The sequence below is a fragment of the Balaenoptera physalus genome, assembly GCF_965194825.1.
Source record: "Balaenoptera physalus genome assembly, chromosome: X".
Taxonomy (NCBI): Eukaryota; Metazoa; Chordata; class Mammalia; order Artiodactyla; family Balaenopteridae; genus Balaenoptera; species Balaenoptera physalus.
In genome coordinates, this window is record NC_138903.1 from 106,184,700 (window position 1) to 106,200,035 (window position 15,336).

Sequence of the window (15,336 nt, forward strand, 5' to 3'; positions counted from 1 at the left end):
ATTCCCAAGTAATGGCCCAAAGCAATGCATCAGTTTGTTTCAGCTCTGGCACATAGTAACCAAATCAGGTGCCGTCTTCCAAGGGAGCTCAGCAAACACTCCAGCTGGAGTATAGAATATGATAGCCTTTAATTTGCATGGCAGGTCTCTCCCCAGTAGGTTGACAGGCGGATCAGGAGAAAGTAAGAAAGCATGTTCCTCAGTCAGAGGAACAATTTGTATGGGAACTACGGAAGAAAAGGAACAATTAGCAGGCTGACACAAAATACCAACAAACTTTTTTTGTTTTTTAACAACAACCTGTATTGATCTATCACTAGATGCAAAATGAGAAATTTCCAAGTTAATTGCAGAATAAGTAGCACCACTATCTACCAGAAAAGGCAAGGATAGGTTAGCCTGAGGGAAAGTTATTGAAGAATATGGTTTGCCAGTTCTCACCTATGAGATTCCCACAATCTGTCAATTTTGAGCCATTTGCCAATTATCTCCCAGCTAAGGGTTTTGTCCTTCTGGGTTTTCTTGATTCCCTTGTTGGAATTTTTCCATTCTCTGGAGTCTCTTCCTACAATCTCTCTTCTAATATCCTGGCTTTTTGCCATAATAATATGCAGTTTTCCCTTCTTCCTTTGCTCCCTGCATAGATTGACCAGAGTAGGGTTATCCCCTTTAGTAAATAGCTGCTCAGTTAAACCAACACTGTGGGTTTTATTTTTTTCGCTTTTTTGTCTTTCTCTAGATTGCCACAAAACTGTGTAGCTGCTGCTAAGTTTTGAGAAATAGTCTGTCCTTGCCAACCTATTACCTTTTCCCTAACTTGAGTTTGGATAGTTTGCAAGAGAGCCAAGACAAAGGTGAACAGGACTAGAGGGTGATTTTGATCTGCCCGTGTATCCATGCCAGTGAATTGTGAGAAAGCAACACATTGCTGGTAGAAATCAAGTGGGGAGGCACCTGTTTCTGGGTATACTGTGGCAGGGTCTCCCAGCTCACCATTAGCAACCCTTCTTGATAGGTTTTAAAAGCCCTTAGTTCTTCCACAGCAGTGGTGGGTTCCCTTGGCCACTATACCCATTGTAGTGGGTCACCTCTAGTCCCCAACATGTTTGCTCCACAACCTGAGTGAAGTCTGCTGGTTGCAGAATTCCCTGTAGCAGCCAGTGGACATCCCCATTTACGGGGCTACAAACTGAAAACGTGTTGCAGAGTACTTTTGTGAGTCTTTTCAGGCACAGGAAAAGAAGTCTTTAAATGACTAATATCAAGTGGTGAGAGAGGCACATGGCTTACCTGGGAGGCTTGGATAGCTCCTCGATGGTATTGGCTTCACTGGTGATCTGAATAGGAAGGTCTGGTTTTCCTTATATTGAGACAAGAAAAATGTAGGATTATATGGCACTTTGGTTTCTTTTTCCCATGTGAATATTTATCAGGCCTAACACCTTTGTCTTTCCCCATGTGGCCTGTGCAGCTACTCTGTCCTGTTACCTTCATACAGGGACACAGTCTTTTACCCAAATTCTCAATTATTCCCCCATGACATCTTTCTATCATGTCTGCTTTTTTGTGACATGGTGAGTGTTTGCTAAGCAACTCTTGGAGGTGGATTCAAGGGCTGAGATGTGAAGTGGAGTCAGGCTAGAACATGAGGCATACAAACATATGCCCTCAAGCAGGGCAAATAATTCATTAACAGCTGGAGAAGTTGTACCCTTGTCTCTCCTTGCAGGGAAGTCTAATGGAAGGAACCGCCCATCTAAAAGATCACCTGCCTTCTTCCCAGGAGTTGATTTGAAATAGAGAAAGATAAAGAGACTCAGAGAGAAAGCTGGGATAGCAGAGAAGAGAGGGCAGTTCTGTGTAAGAGAAAGTGACTTTAATTCTTGAGTTTCTTAGTTTTTCTCAATCTTTCTTCCTAGTTATCAAATAATTTTTCACTCTCTCCTTAGAATGATAATCATGATAAATACCAGTAATTCATATGCTTAGAATGAGGTACTTCTAAGAACCCCTGTAAATATGTTAATCTGTCCGAATGAAAAGAAACAGTCCTCAGGCCACTGTAAGACTGGATTCTCCTATGTATACTCATTCCAAATGTGACAGAAAGGTATTGGCAATTTGAGTGGGAGACCTGCAGGCAGCATTTCCGGCTTCCCATATTTTTCCACCAACAAAGTCAATGGTGACCCTGACGGGATTTTAGAACTGGTGTCACCTATACTCAGTCAATAATATAATCTTGAATTTGGAGAGTGTAATTCACATCTGGCTAGTATTCCAAAAGAGCGGAGAGCTAGAAAGAATTTTTATAATTCAGGGTCTCTCACATGACTCTTGTGTGGCCACAAGACTTTCAGCCAATCCACCCAATTCAGGAATTGCCAGATGGATCCTATCCTCATTGCCAAATTGTTGGGGAAATAACAAACATAAAGCTTCCTGCCAACCCAATAAGACCTCTCTATAAAACATGGAGAAGAATGAAATAGTTTTATTAATTGATAAACATTAAACCAGACTGCCATGTGCAGCATAGGCAATCTGCTAAAGAGATTTGTAGGGGAGCAAAATTTGCCACCCTAAAATGAGTCTCTTTGGCATGAGGATTAATTTAAGCTGATTAAGACTCTTTGGGCCTTAAAAGAAACTTTGACCTTCCCTTGAACTGCCTAAAAGAATGTAGATAGTGGGTTTGTTCCAGAATAGAGTTATCACCAGAGCTATCTGCAAAGAATATGGGCTAGGTGTGCTGGGGGGAACTCTAGGCAGGGCCTAAAGATCAGAGTCTGCTCTGTGTCCCATTGTCTCTGCCTGCCTGGCCCAGCAAACATTTGTTTACCAAACATTTGCTTTTCTATCTCCATGTGAATTGCCTTCCTCCCCTGGAAGTCCCAAACCACTACCCCCATCCTCCTCTGTCTTTAGCTGAAGATGGTATTTAAGGTAAGGGCTTTAGCCATGTTGGCCAGTTACTTAGTTTTCCTGGGTCTCTCCCATGTATACATGTTATTAAACTTTTGTGTGATTTTTCTCCTGTTAATCTGTCTCACGTCAATTTAACTCTTAGACCAGCCAGAAGGGTAGAGAAAAATTTCTTCCTCCGCAATAGATTGCAGAGACAAAAAAGAACTCTTACCCTTTTATATACTTGTTAACCCATTAACATGTACATATGTTTTATATATATATATATGTTAATCTATTACATACACATTAATTGTATCTATCCAGAGCAAAAATAAAATCTCATCCTTTTTACAAGCAAGAAGTTACATCTTGGAACTAAATTCCCACAGACAGGGAGATAGGGTACCACTCTTGGTGTTCATTTTTCAAAGAAATGGCTCCTTGGCCCCAGGAATGACATTCCTGGGATGTAAAACTTCAAGAGGCTTATTTAGCTTTGAAAAAGATTTACATATATTTCAGAGGCAGAGCTAGCATTTATAATCTCAAGTTTTCTGAAGGAAATGCTAAAAGAAAATGGGAGGAGGAAAGTTCTCTACTTTTTGGCACTAGGGAAAATTTAATTTTTAAGATTTTATTTACCCTTACACTGGCAAGAAAAAGTCATAGACGGCCTATACTACCTAATATATTACTTGGATAGGGACTCACACATAGGAAGAAGAAACAGCCTTAGTAACTGGAACTTGAGTATGAGGTGAGCACTGGCTCTCAGGTGTTAGAAACAAGACAACAAAATGGAGTCACTTATGCTAAGTCCCAGGTCACCAAACTGAGACTTGACTTAATTACAGCTTTGGCTCTCCCAGACATGGAATCTTAACCCAATCAGCCAGAAATCACCTTATCGGCACTAGGTAGGCAACCTGCCTAACTAATCCCTGCCATCCCCTAAAGGAAAGTAACCTTGCAATAACCAATCTGCTTTTTTGCCTAGGGTAACTTCCTTGTTCCTGTTCCCTTCTGCCTATAAAAGTTGCTCATTTTATACAGCTCCTCAGAGCTCTTTTCTATCTGCTAGAGTGAATGCTGCCTGATTTGAATTCATAACTCTTAAAAATTTTAATATGCCTCAGTTCATCTTTTAACACAGGAAAGGGGCAATGGCCCATTAAAACTGGGGCATAAGATCAGGGTTGGAGTAGTAAGAGGGATTTGATGCTGGATTTGACAGATTTGGGCTAGAACTGCTTAAATACTTCTGGTTTGTGTGGTGTCTAGAATCCAGGGCAGAGCTCAACCTGCAGGTGGTTTGGGCCACAGAGCCTAAGCTACAGTAAAGAAAAAGCAATTTGGGCCTAGAAACAAGAACGTTGGAAGTTACAGGGAGACAGATTTGTGTACAAAGGCCTTATTGTTCTTTTGCAACCATATTGAAATTTACTCTTTTTACCCAGGTTAACAAAATGTATCACAAGAAAAACTAAACATTGGGTTTAATAAAAACAACACTTTTGAAAGCAGAACACAGTCCCCGCCCCCCCCCTCCCCCGCCCAGGATATAATATTGCAAATGGTCACTTCTGGGATCAATTTACCATACTAGAGGAACAAAGTTGTTAAAGCATAGTTAATCTCAACTGAGCCACTTATCTGCACTGTAGTAAAGTACTTAAAATCACTCCCAAGATCAAGGTTTAAAACCATTTTAAGAGACAAGACTTTAAATGTTTTATAGCCACTTCTGTAAGAGGTGCTTTTCCTTCCCCAAATGGTCAAAGCTTAATGAGAAGGTTGACAATACTTTTCTTCCCCTCATATCTTCTGTTCAAAAATATTTACTATTACTACTGGTAATATGGTTTATATCTTGTCTGATCTGGGAAGTGTAGTCCAAGAAGTGAGGTTTGAGAAAGGAAGACGCTGCTTTCCTGGAGGAAGGGGTGGTCCTCTGGGTGCAGGCCACATAACATGACTTACTTCCCCTAGTTATATAAATGGAGTGCCCAGAGTTCCTTGATCTTCAGTAAACTGGGGTAAAGAGTGAGCATTATAATGGTGAGAAGGATGTGTACTTACAGGTGGATTACCCTGTTGAGGTGAGGTAGGTCCTGGTGGAAGATATTTCATATAAGGTGGCATCTGAGCAATAATAGGTCTATGGAGAGGGTGGTGGAGTAGAAGTCACTGATGCACCTGAAGCGTGGCTATGAATCAAGTGAAAAGCACCTGTGGCCTGGAAAGGATGTGGCCTTTGATGACTTATTGATTGCAGAGGAGGTAGCGTGGTAAAATATTGCTGTGGAGGCATAGTTCCATGAGAGTTCAATACCACTGGTTGACCCTGATATTCAGGATGATGGTGAGCAATTGCAGAGGCAGGAGGTAGTGGTTCTCAAGTACCCGAATTTGAGTCATTCTGAATAGGGACAGTTACTAAATTGCTATGTTTTCTTGTTGAAATGTAAAGGTTTTCTGACTCAGCTTCCTGACTCACTGAAAGATATAGAGGTGAATTCATGGACAATGAACTCTGCTGGAGGAGCACTAATATCTTCTTGTGGCAGATTATATGGCTTGTGCGAACACTTTGCAAAGGAGGTAGTAGTATCATAAGGTATTGCTTTGACAGAATATGGTTCATATGATGCTCATCTGGCGGTGTTATAAGATGATCAGATTTCAGTAGGTGGTGGGACAACATGCAGAATGAACATTTTCAAGTTGAGTACGGGCAAGAGAGTTTTCAGCTCTTGTATGGCCGTGGTTGATGAGCCTTTAAGTCTCTTCGAGACAAACACGATCTCTTGCATCCTTGAACAGTGCCACACATGAAGAGAGAACCTTGCGTATGCTTCTCAATTCGTTCCACAGGATTACTACAGCCTGGGAACATCTTACTGCCTTCTTTTCCATGTAAAATAGCACAGGCATAGCAAAAAGCATGCTTGCATGGAATCATCCACCCATAGATTTTTTTTTTTAAATTTTTTAAATTTTTTATTTTTTGTAATTTTTTTAATGCTATTCTTGTCTGCTTACATTCTTTTTTAATTTATGTATGTATGTATGGCTTTGTTGGGTCTTCATTTCTGCGTGAGGGCCCTCTCTAGTTGCGGCAAGCGGGGGCCGCTCTTCATTGTGGTGCGGGGGCCACTCTTCATCGCGGTGCGCGGGCCCCTCACCATCGCGGCCTCTCGTTGCCGAGCACAGGCTCCAGACGCACAGGCTCAGCAGCTGTGGCTCACGGGCCCAGCCGCTCCGCGGCATGCGGGATCCTCCCAGACCAGGGCTCCAACCCGCGTCCCCCACACTGGCAGGCAGACTCTCAACCACTGCGCCACCAGGGAAGCCCCGGCCCATAGATTTTAATTGGCAATTCGCATGTGTCACAGAAATGTACTGGGGTATCATCCTTTTCACCTAAGATGTTTATCTGAAAGTCCCAAAAAACATCTTCAACAGATCCTTGCTCATTTCTAAAAGCTTTACCCACTGGAGTCATACCAGTCCTCTGCACTACGATCGAATGGTTCGGCGCGCTCCGTGATTCAGCTCTCAGAGCACGAGGGGAGCGGAAGTCAACCTTACTGACCTGGGGCGCGCGTGTGCCGTACTCTCTTGAGTTCAGGAAGCGGAAGTACGTCCAGGTCACCGTACCTTTGACCTCTTCTTACCAACCTCCTTTCCAGTGAGAAAGTCCGGCAGAAGGAGAAAGAGTGAATATTTGAAGAGTTTTGGTGCCGAGGGTGCTTAGGCTGCTCTTGTTGTGCTTCAAGAAAAAAAATAGCCTTTAACTGGAAAAAGAGACTAATCCGGAATGGGGGAGGGGAGAGCGTGCGTGTATGTGCTGGCACGCGCAAGCACAGTAGTACATGAAGGCAGAAGCCCGAGCAGGTAAGGCAGCCAGCCCATCCTTAAAGGTTTTTTTTTTTTTTTTAAACAATGCAGTGCTTTGCTTTTTGGAGGTGAAAGCTCACCCATCGTTTGAAATGTTCAAATAGAGACTGGAAAGCTTCTTGTCAGAGATGCTGTAGATCTAGCTTCTCAAACTTTTCTGACAAAGTACCCCTAATGGTAGAGAAAACTTTACTGAAACTGTGAGGGTAAGGGGGGACAGAGTTCTAAGTACTTCTGAAAGCAAGATATTTCTCTGAATAGTTGTACTTTAAATTATAGGAATATTATATGAATATAACTTCCTTTTTTAGAATGTTTGTTTTAATAAAAAATAATGCTTTTGATTACTTAGTTAAATTACTTGACTCTCTCCCTGCCCCTAAGTCTTTGAGTAATAGTGAAATCCCAGGAAGATGTGCCAGGATATGTGTCACACACTGCTGGATTTCCCCTCAGTTTTGGTACGCTAGTTTGTGATGCATGATAAAGAGTGGGTCCTTTACTGAATATCAATACAAGGTCATCCAGTAGGACTTGGAAACCTTTTTTATACAGAATCCTTTATAATGGTATTTGTATATAAGAGTATTTATCTGTGCATGAAAGTTAAAAGCCCCAACAAATTAGGGAGGTGATTAGTCACATCATAAAATACCTTCCCATATCCCCAAATTTCTCATTTTGGTTCTTTAAATATTATATTCTCTTGGTATATTTGATATATGTTTATAGAGTATTAACAACTTGTTGGAGAGACCTTAGTAAAATCAAAAATTAAGGGGCAAATAATCAGTAGTGATGACTACTCCAAGATGGATATGAAGCATATTAGAAATGATCATATTCGTTTATGGAAAGATAAGGCTGGTTATACAGAAATGTCATTTGTACCCACCTTTTGGGAACCTAGTCTACTTTAAAGTGAGGCTCACCCTCCCTGTGATAGCTTCATTTCATACTGTACAGAATAAGTGTTCTCATTCTTATTTACAAAGCAACTTTGCAAAGGAAGTGATGAACTATCATGACCAAATATGCCAAATACATGATTAAAAAATAATTAAAGGGTAGGTCAGAGCAGGAAATTGCCCTCATTAAGCAGATTATTCATTTCTGCTGAAACGCCAAGGCACAGTCAAAGCTGACCTTTGCCAAACAAAAAAAGTCAGCAGGGATGTTGCACCAGGTTGAAAATGCTGCAGAGAAAAGAAAAAAAGATTAAAAGCCATCAAAGCATTTTTTGATGGTCTCCATTTAGATATTGGAATTGCCGAAGCATACAGCTAGATCAGAATATTTTTGCAATAATACTCCATGATTAATGCTGGGGAAAATTTCACATTTGCTGATACACTTTGTAAAAGAAAAAATATATAGCCACATGGGACATTTTATCAGAGAGAGTGAGTGAGCAACAGAGATAGGGTTAAAAAGAATAATAGACCCCCTTTTGATGTTGGAAATGATGATGAAGCTTACAGGTGGTAAAAAGAAGGAATCAAGGGCAGAGGCTTAGGGAAAAGTTACTTTGTCCATTTCATTACTGATGAATTCTTGAAAAGTTGCATGTAAGTAGGCACCAGTTTTCTCATCCTGACCTATAATATCATTTCACGACTGTTTTGTCTTTATTTTGAATTTGTCACCTGTGGGCAATGGCTACTGATACTTAAGCTTTTTTTAAAATTGAAATATAGTGGATACTGCTACTTAGGCTTTTGGTTTCTTTGGCCTTCTGCCAAATAGCTAATGCCATACAAGCAAATACATGTGTACTAGGGGACCTTGTGACTTAGTGTACACTCTTCTTTTTGCAAAATAATCCTGCTTGAAGTGGTTTTCAAACCTTTTTCTGTATTCAGAAAGGTGCAGCTGCTCTGAGTGAAGTCAGAGTAGGGGAGCCCAGAGTGTTACCTCCTTAACACTCCCACAGCTCTGGCATCCTTTCACCCCCTCTTATAGTTGTCTTTTAGGCAGTTCAGTGAAGCACAGTTTTAATACCACTCCTCAAATACATGTTTTCTCAGCTGACGTATAAAACGTTTATAATGAACCATGTCGTATATCCAAAAGAATAATAGATGAGCACCCATGTGCTTCAGCAATAGAGCATTATCAGCCCACGTGAAAGCTGCTGCACTCTCATGAAAGGAAAGCAGTATACTCAATTGTGTGTTCATCATCCTCTTGCTATTTTCAGCTTAAAAAATCACATATGTATATACATTTATGCAAAATATTGTTTACTTTTGCATGTTTTTTACTTTGTAGGGATGGAGTAATACTGTGACTTTATTCCCTTAACATTATATTTCTGAGATATTTCATGTTATTGCATGTATTTTATTCATTTTCAGTATTCCGTTGTATGAATATATTATAAATTTTTCCTATAGATGAATATTTGGTTTGTTCTCAGATTTATAAGTGCTGCTATGAAACATTCTGTACATGTGTCTTGTACATGTTCAAAAATTTTTCTATGGTATGTGTACAGGAGAGGAAGTACTAGATCATAGAGAATAAGCATATTCAACTTTTCCAAAGAGTTCATATCAATTTATCAGCAGAGTGTAAAAGTTTTTGTTGCTCCTCATCTTCACCAACACTTCTTATTAACAGATTTTTAATTTATTACAGATTTCGTGGTTGTAAACGTCCTATCATTATGTTTCTGTTTTGTGTTTCTCTGATTACAAGTGAGGTTGCACAGCTTTTCATGTTTTATAGGCCATTTATAATTCCTCTTTTGTCAAATACCTGTTCATATCATTGGACCATTTTTCTGTTGAACAATTTGTATTTTTCATTAATAGTTTGTAGGAGTTTTTTATATCTTTCTGATACTAATTCTTTGCCAGTTATATGACTTAACAATCGTCTCCTCTAAGTTTGTAAGTTGCCTTTTAATTTCTTTATGGTGTCTTGTGATACGCAACTTGTCAATTTTGATGCTTTAGAATTATCCATCTTTTTCTTTATGATTAGTGTTTCTCTGATATGCTTAAAATGTTTTCCCTAACCTGAGATCATAAAAGATATTTTCCCTTACAATTTTTTTTTTTTAAGTTTGGTCTTTCAAATGGAGTCTTCTTTAATTGACCTGCAACTGATTTTGTATGGTGTAATGTAGGGATCCATTTTTTTTCTCCATATAAATAGTTATCCCAGAACCATTTTTTAGATAACCCATTCTTTCTCTTCTTATCTTCAGTGGCTAACTCTGTCATATATTTGGTTTTCATATATGCATAAGTCTGTTTCTGGATTCTCTATTCCATTCCATTGGCCTATTTTCTTATCCCATCTTAATTGCTGTGGCTTTATAAAGTTTTAAGATTTTGGAAAAGGGAGCAAATCTCCCCAACTTTTCAGGATCATTTTGCTTATTCTTGGCCATTTGTTCTGTGAAGATATTTTAGGTTGGTGGGATATTGGAGAGAGGGATGAAGGAGTTAAGGAAAAGAAAGGGAGAGAAGAAGGGTTACAAACATTTGCTCATGCTACAGTTATTCTAAAAGTCAATGCTGCTTTTGAAGTCAGGTATTTTCAAAGATCAGAAAAGCTGCCTGCCTAAATTTACTGGTATTGCTGTCAGTACTCTGTGAGATGCACAGGGTTAATGTAATTTTTATTTCTTCTAAGACTTATTTCTTTGGGATCTCACTGTTTCTTGGGATGGGCAGTATACCATTGTGATTAAAAAAACATGGCCTCTGCTATCAGGCATGCTTCTGTTTAAATTTCTGCTCTGCTACCTACTACCTATGTGACCTTAGGAATAATACTTAATTTTTCTGAGACTTATTATTGTCTTTTTGGTCTGTGGATGGTGGTGGTGGTGGTGGTGGTGGTGATTATGATGATAATAATAATAATATAACTATTATAGTTATATTATTATTATTTACCTACTGTGTTAGTTTTCTATTGCTGCTGTAACAAATTGCCACAAACGTAGTGCCTCAAAACAACACAAATTTATTATCTTATGCTTCTGTAGGTCAGAAGTCTGACAAGGCTCTTGGTGGACTAAAGTCAAGTTTTCAGAAGGGTTCCTTTTTGGAAGCTTTTGGGGAGATTCCATTTCCTTGCTCATTCAGATTGTTAGCAGAATTCAGTTTCTTGCAGTTTCTTGTTGGCTGTTAGCTGACAGACGGTCCCAGCTTGTGGAGGTCACCTGCATTCCTTGGCTTGTGGCTCCCTTCTTCCATCTTCAAAGCCAACAATGGTGGGTTTGAGTCCTTCTTACCTTTCAAATCTTTTTTGCCTCTTTTTCCATCACATCACAGAGACACAAAAGAGAAACACAGGGAAAAAGACCATGTAATGACCGAGGCAGAGGGTGGAGTGATGCAGCTGGGGAATGCCAAGGATTGCTGGCAACCACCAGAAGCTAGGAAGAGGAAAGGAAAGATTCTTCCCTAGAGCTTTCAGAAAGAGCATGGCCCTGCTAACACCTTGATTTTGCACGTCTAGCCTTCAGAATTGTGAGAGAATACATTCCTGTTGTTGTAAGCCACCTAGTTTGTGGAATTTTGTTATGGCAGCTCAGTAAACTAGTATAACAGCTTACCGTGTTTTCCCAAATTGGTTTTTCTTTGAAGTAGCGTATGAAAAATGGTCTTGTTAATTTCCAGTGTATAAGACACCTACATTCAAATATATGCCCTAAGGTATGGGCAGTACCCTAAGAAAGACTTGTTTGGCATAGCCCCTAATGGTAGAATTAAGATCGATGAGTAAAAGTTCTAAGGAAACTGATTTTTAGTTCAATATATAGAGTTTTCTAACAATTACAATAGTACATGGCAGTAAGAATAGTCAGACCCCAGACCTTTGGTTGAGGTAGTGGAACTAGTTTTTCATGAATGTTTTGGATAAAAAATTCATTTTAAAGAGAATTAGATGGGGGAGGGAAGGATTGGGAGTTTGGGATTAGCAGATGCAAACTATTATATAGGATGGGTAAACAACAGAGTCCTACTGTATAGCACAGGGAACTATATTTAGTATCTTGTAATAAACCATAATGGAACAGAATATGCAAAAGAATACATATATAAATATTTTATATATATTTACATATATGTAACTGAATCACTTTGCTCTACACCAGAAACTAACACAACATTGTAAATCAACTATACTTCAATAAAATTTAAAAAATAAAAAATACCATGAGAATATCTGATTCTCTTTAAACAAGTAAGAATAATTTTTTACATCGTAACAGAAAAGTCTGAACTGGTGCTTGCTAACTTAGATCTGTTGGGTTGGCCAAAAAGTTTGTTCAGGTTAGTTCGTAGCAGAAAAACCGGAACGAACTTTTTGGCCAACCCAATATAAGAAAACTACAGAACACTGTTACCAACATTTTTTGCATGAAGTTCAAACAATTGGTTGATCAAGAACAAAATTTGGTTAAGTGATTATCCAGTCTACAAGGATACATCCAAATCAATTGCTAGAATTATTTTTAAAAAAGCAATAAATCATCCATTTATTGAGTGTTCCCTGTGTGGTATAAGAGATATAGATGATGCCCTAGTTGGTTTTATCCTCTGGCTGAGTTGTGTAGTAGACGTTTGCTGGGTGCCTTTATGGGATACGTTCTCTTCCTAACAATATTCAGATTTTCCTTCTGATATCCACCCCTGTCCTTCACAGGCCACTTGCTTCAGGCTACCTAATCAGGGTGAATTTTAGTTCTCTTATTTGGAATGCTGCTAAGATGTTCTGTGTGTCCCTCTGGATATTAGTAAGAAATACGTAGTCTTAATTGTGGCTGGCAACTGTATTATTGCCAAGAGAGGAACCAGTTTTAGGATAAAGCTGCCACTGAGGGTGTCAGAGCAGAAAGATATAAGGAAATTGAGTCCTTGAAGATATCATTGAATTACTGGGTCAACCAATATCTGGACGATCCGGTTAAGTGAGAAAATAAATCCACTTTTTGTTTAAGCCAGTTTGCATTGGGTTTTCTGTTCTTCCCAGCATAAAGTCTTATCCGGTATGTTCATAAATCAACTGAAAAACAATAAATGACAGTATATAAAGTATGTAGTCAAGTGCTAGATACACTGAAGATAAACCACCAGCAGCATCAGCATTATTCCAGGGAACTTGATAGAAATGCAAATTTTCAGGCCTCAGATTTTCTGACTCAAACTCTGCAAGTGGGGCCTAGTAATCTTTGTTTTAACAAGCCCTACAGGGGATTCTGATGTATGCTAAGGTTTGGAAACCACTACCCCAGAAGTTCAGGAAAGGAAGACTTCATGGAGAAGGTGAGACAAACTAAATACAGGAGCAGTATAGACTTTTGCAAAGAAGGTGTATAAACCAGAATGAATAAAGGTACAGAGGTAGGAATGAATGTTATTTATTGGGCAGTATCTGGCTAATTGTGACTTTAATAAAATAGTGAAAGATTAAAATTGCATAGGTAGTAGGGTAGCAGAGAGTTAGTGGCTGAGATTGTTTTTAATTTTTGTCCTGTTACTCTCATTTTACCTGAACTCATTAAAAACTTGAGCAATAGAATGAAATATTGGTATTCTCCATTGTAGGCAATATATGTTGAGATCAACCTGTTTGGACTATAGCCATAGAATATTAAGAGCATCAGGTCATAGCAAGAGGATTGTCTAGTCTTACTTGTATTGGTGTCAGGTAGATAGAGAAGCCTCCTTCCTGGACTTCGAAAATTTGTTTGAAGGGAGTTACTTTTATCTTGTCAAAATCTGACACGAGCAGGGTGACACCAGCAGTGAGAATTTAACCTGCCCTGGCTTTATGAGATATTTGGTATATTCTTTGTCTTCTTCCTCCTTCCTTTACATATTTTGTGGGAGAAGTTTCCACCTGAAATACCGATGTCATGTCCAAGGTTGTACATCACCACTCACACTGCCTGCTCTGTTTGATTATGTGTGCTTGGATGGAACTGTTTACATTCCACCTTTTCCCTAAAGCAGTGTAAGCCATGCATAATGATGCAGCCTGTGGAATTATGGAATGGGAGCTGACTTCGGCTCAGAGAGAATGCTGGAAAATGAGAGAGAAGCATTTTAAAGGCTAAAGTGCTAATGGCTGCAAGAAACCAAACACTAGACCTTAAAGTCTACCTATTTCCCAAACTTGTCTAGACCTAAGTTTATGGTGGTAGTGGGGGTGTGTGTAAGTGACAGTGGCATTGAAGGAGGAGAGGAAGGGTTTTAACCTAATGGTGCAAATAACTTTTCCATATTGACAACTAGCTTTTTGCTAAGGAGTGCCAGAACAGTGAATAAGCATTTCTAAAGCAGAGGCAGTGCTTAGTGTATTTAGTCATTATTTAATTCCTCTTGATAATGGGGCTTCATTTTAGAGAGGATTTAATGGTCTTGATATTGAGTGACCTTGGTATGGCAAAGACACGTGTGTGTGTGTGTGTGTGTGTGTGTGTGTGTGTGTGTGTAAAATGCAAATAATGGAAGTGGCTTTGGAGTTGGGCCAAAAAGCCATCAGCACCAAGGTAAGGTTACTTTAGATCTGCTTGCTTTGCAGGTCAGATTGAAGGATGCCTGAGACAAGCAATAAATTCTTGCCCTCTGCCTCTTTGGGAGGACAAATCAGCCAATGAATCACCTCTTGTTTGTTCAGATAGACTGACCCATCATTTCACTTGCTTTGAGGGTCTAAAGTTTAATTTTTTCCTTTCTTAGGGGATAAGGGAGTGATTGTGGGAAGAAAATGGTCAAATCATGGGACACTAGTGAGTTGTACGGCTAGAGGAGTCATTTCGACCTCACTCTTTGCTTGGAGGAGCAATTTGGAGCTATGCTAGCTTGTTCCCTGGTGGGGCGATTTCTGCAGGCAGAATGGTTTCCATGGGTACAGGCTGGTGGAGACTTGGATTTCCAATGTTTTTTTGTTTTTTTGTTTTTTGTTTTTTTTTAAAAGGTGGTGCTTTGATAGCCTTAACAAAGGACTGATAACTGCTGCACATTATCCTAGAGTCTCTAACCAGTTTTTGCTAGCTCTGGGCTGTGAAGCTTTGGCTGTTTTGGGGGCATGGATATGTGCATTGCTTCCTTTCCTTATTCTGGAGGTTTCAAGCTCTGGTATGTTTCTAATGGAGCCTTTGAAATGCTCTGCTTCTGGGTTCATTTTCAATCATGAAATGCATCTCTGACATTCAGTGTGAGTTGTTTGAAGCTAAAGGAAGATATATAGTTTGACAAATTCCACAGTGTCTATTGTGAAGTGCTTAACATGAGATAAGGCCCTACTGCAGCCAACATACCCATGAGACAACTGACTGTATGTAGAATATTAAGAGCAGAAGAATTTATTGGGGAAATATTGAGGGGAAGAATTTATTGCTTGTCTCAGGCATCCTTCAATCTGACCTGCAAAGCAAGCAGATCTAAAGTAACCTTACCTTGGTGCTGATGGCTTTTTGGCCCAACTACTAAGGATTAGACCCTGGGGTGAAAGTGAAGATACAAAGATGTTAAACATATAGATTGTCTGCATACA

The 15,336-nt window shown here is 39.4% G+C and overlaps 1 long non-coding RNA gene and 1 pseudogene across 2 annotated transcripts in view; one reads left to right on the plus strand and one right to left on the minus strand.

Annotated features, from left to right (window-relative positions):
* LOC309652820 overlaps nucleotides 1-15,336 on the plus strand; it is a 369,034-nt gene that overhangs the window by 290,182 nt on the left and 63,516 nt on the right. The gene's annotated exons all lie outside the window — the stretch shown is intronic.
* On the minus strand, nucleotides 4,480-6,238 carry LOC309652675 (E3 ubiquitin-protein ligase Hakai pseudogene; annotated as a pseudogene). The gene has a single exon. The product of its transcript is annotated as an E3 ubiquitin-protein ligase Hakai pseudogene (transcript).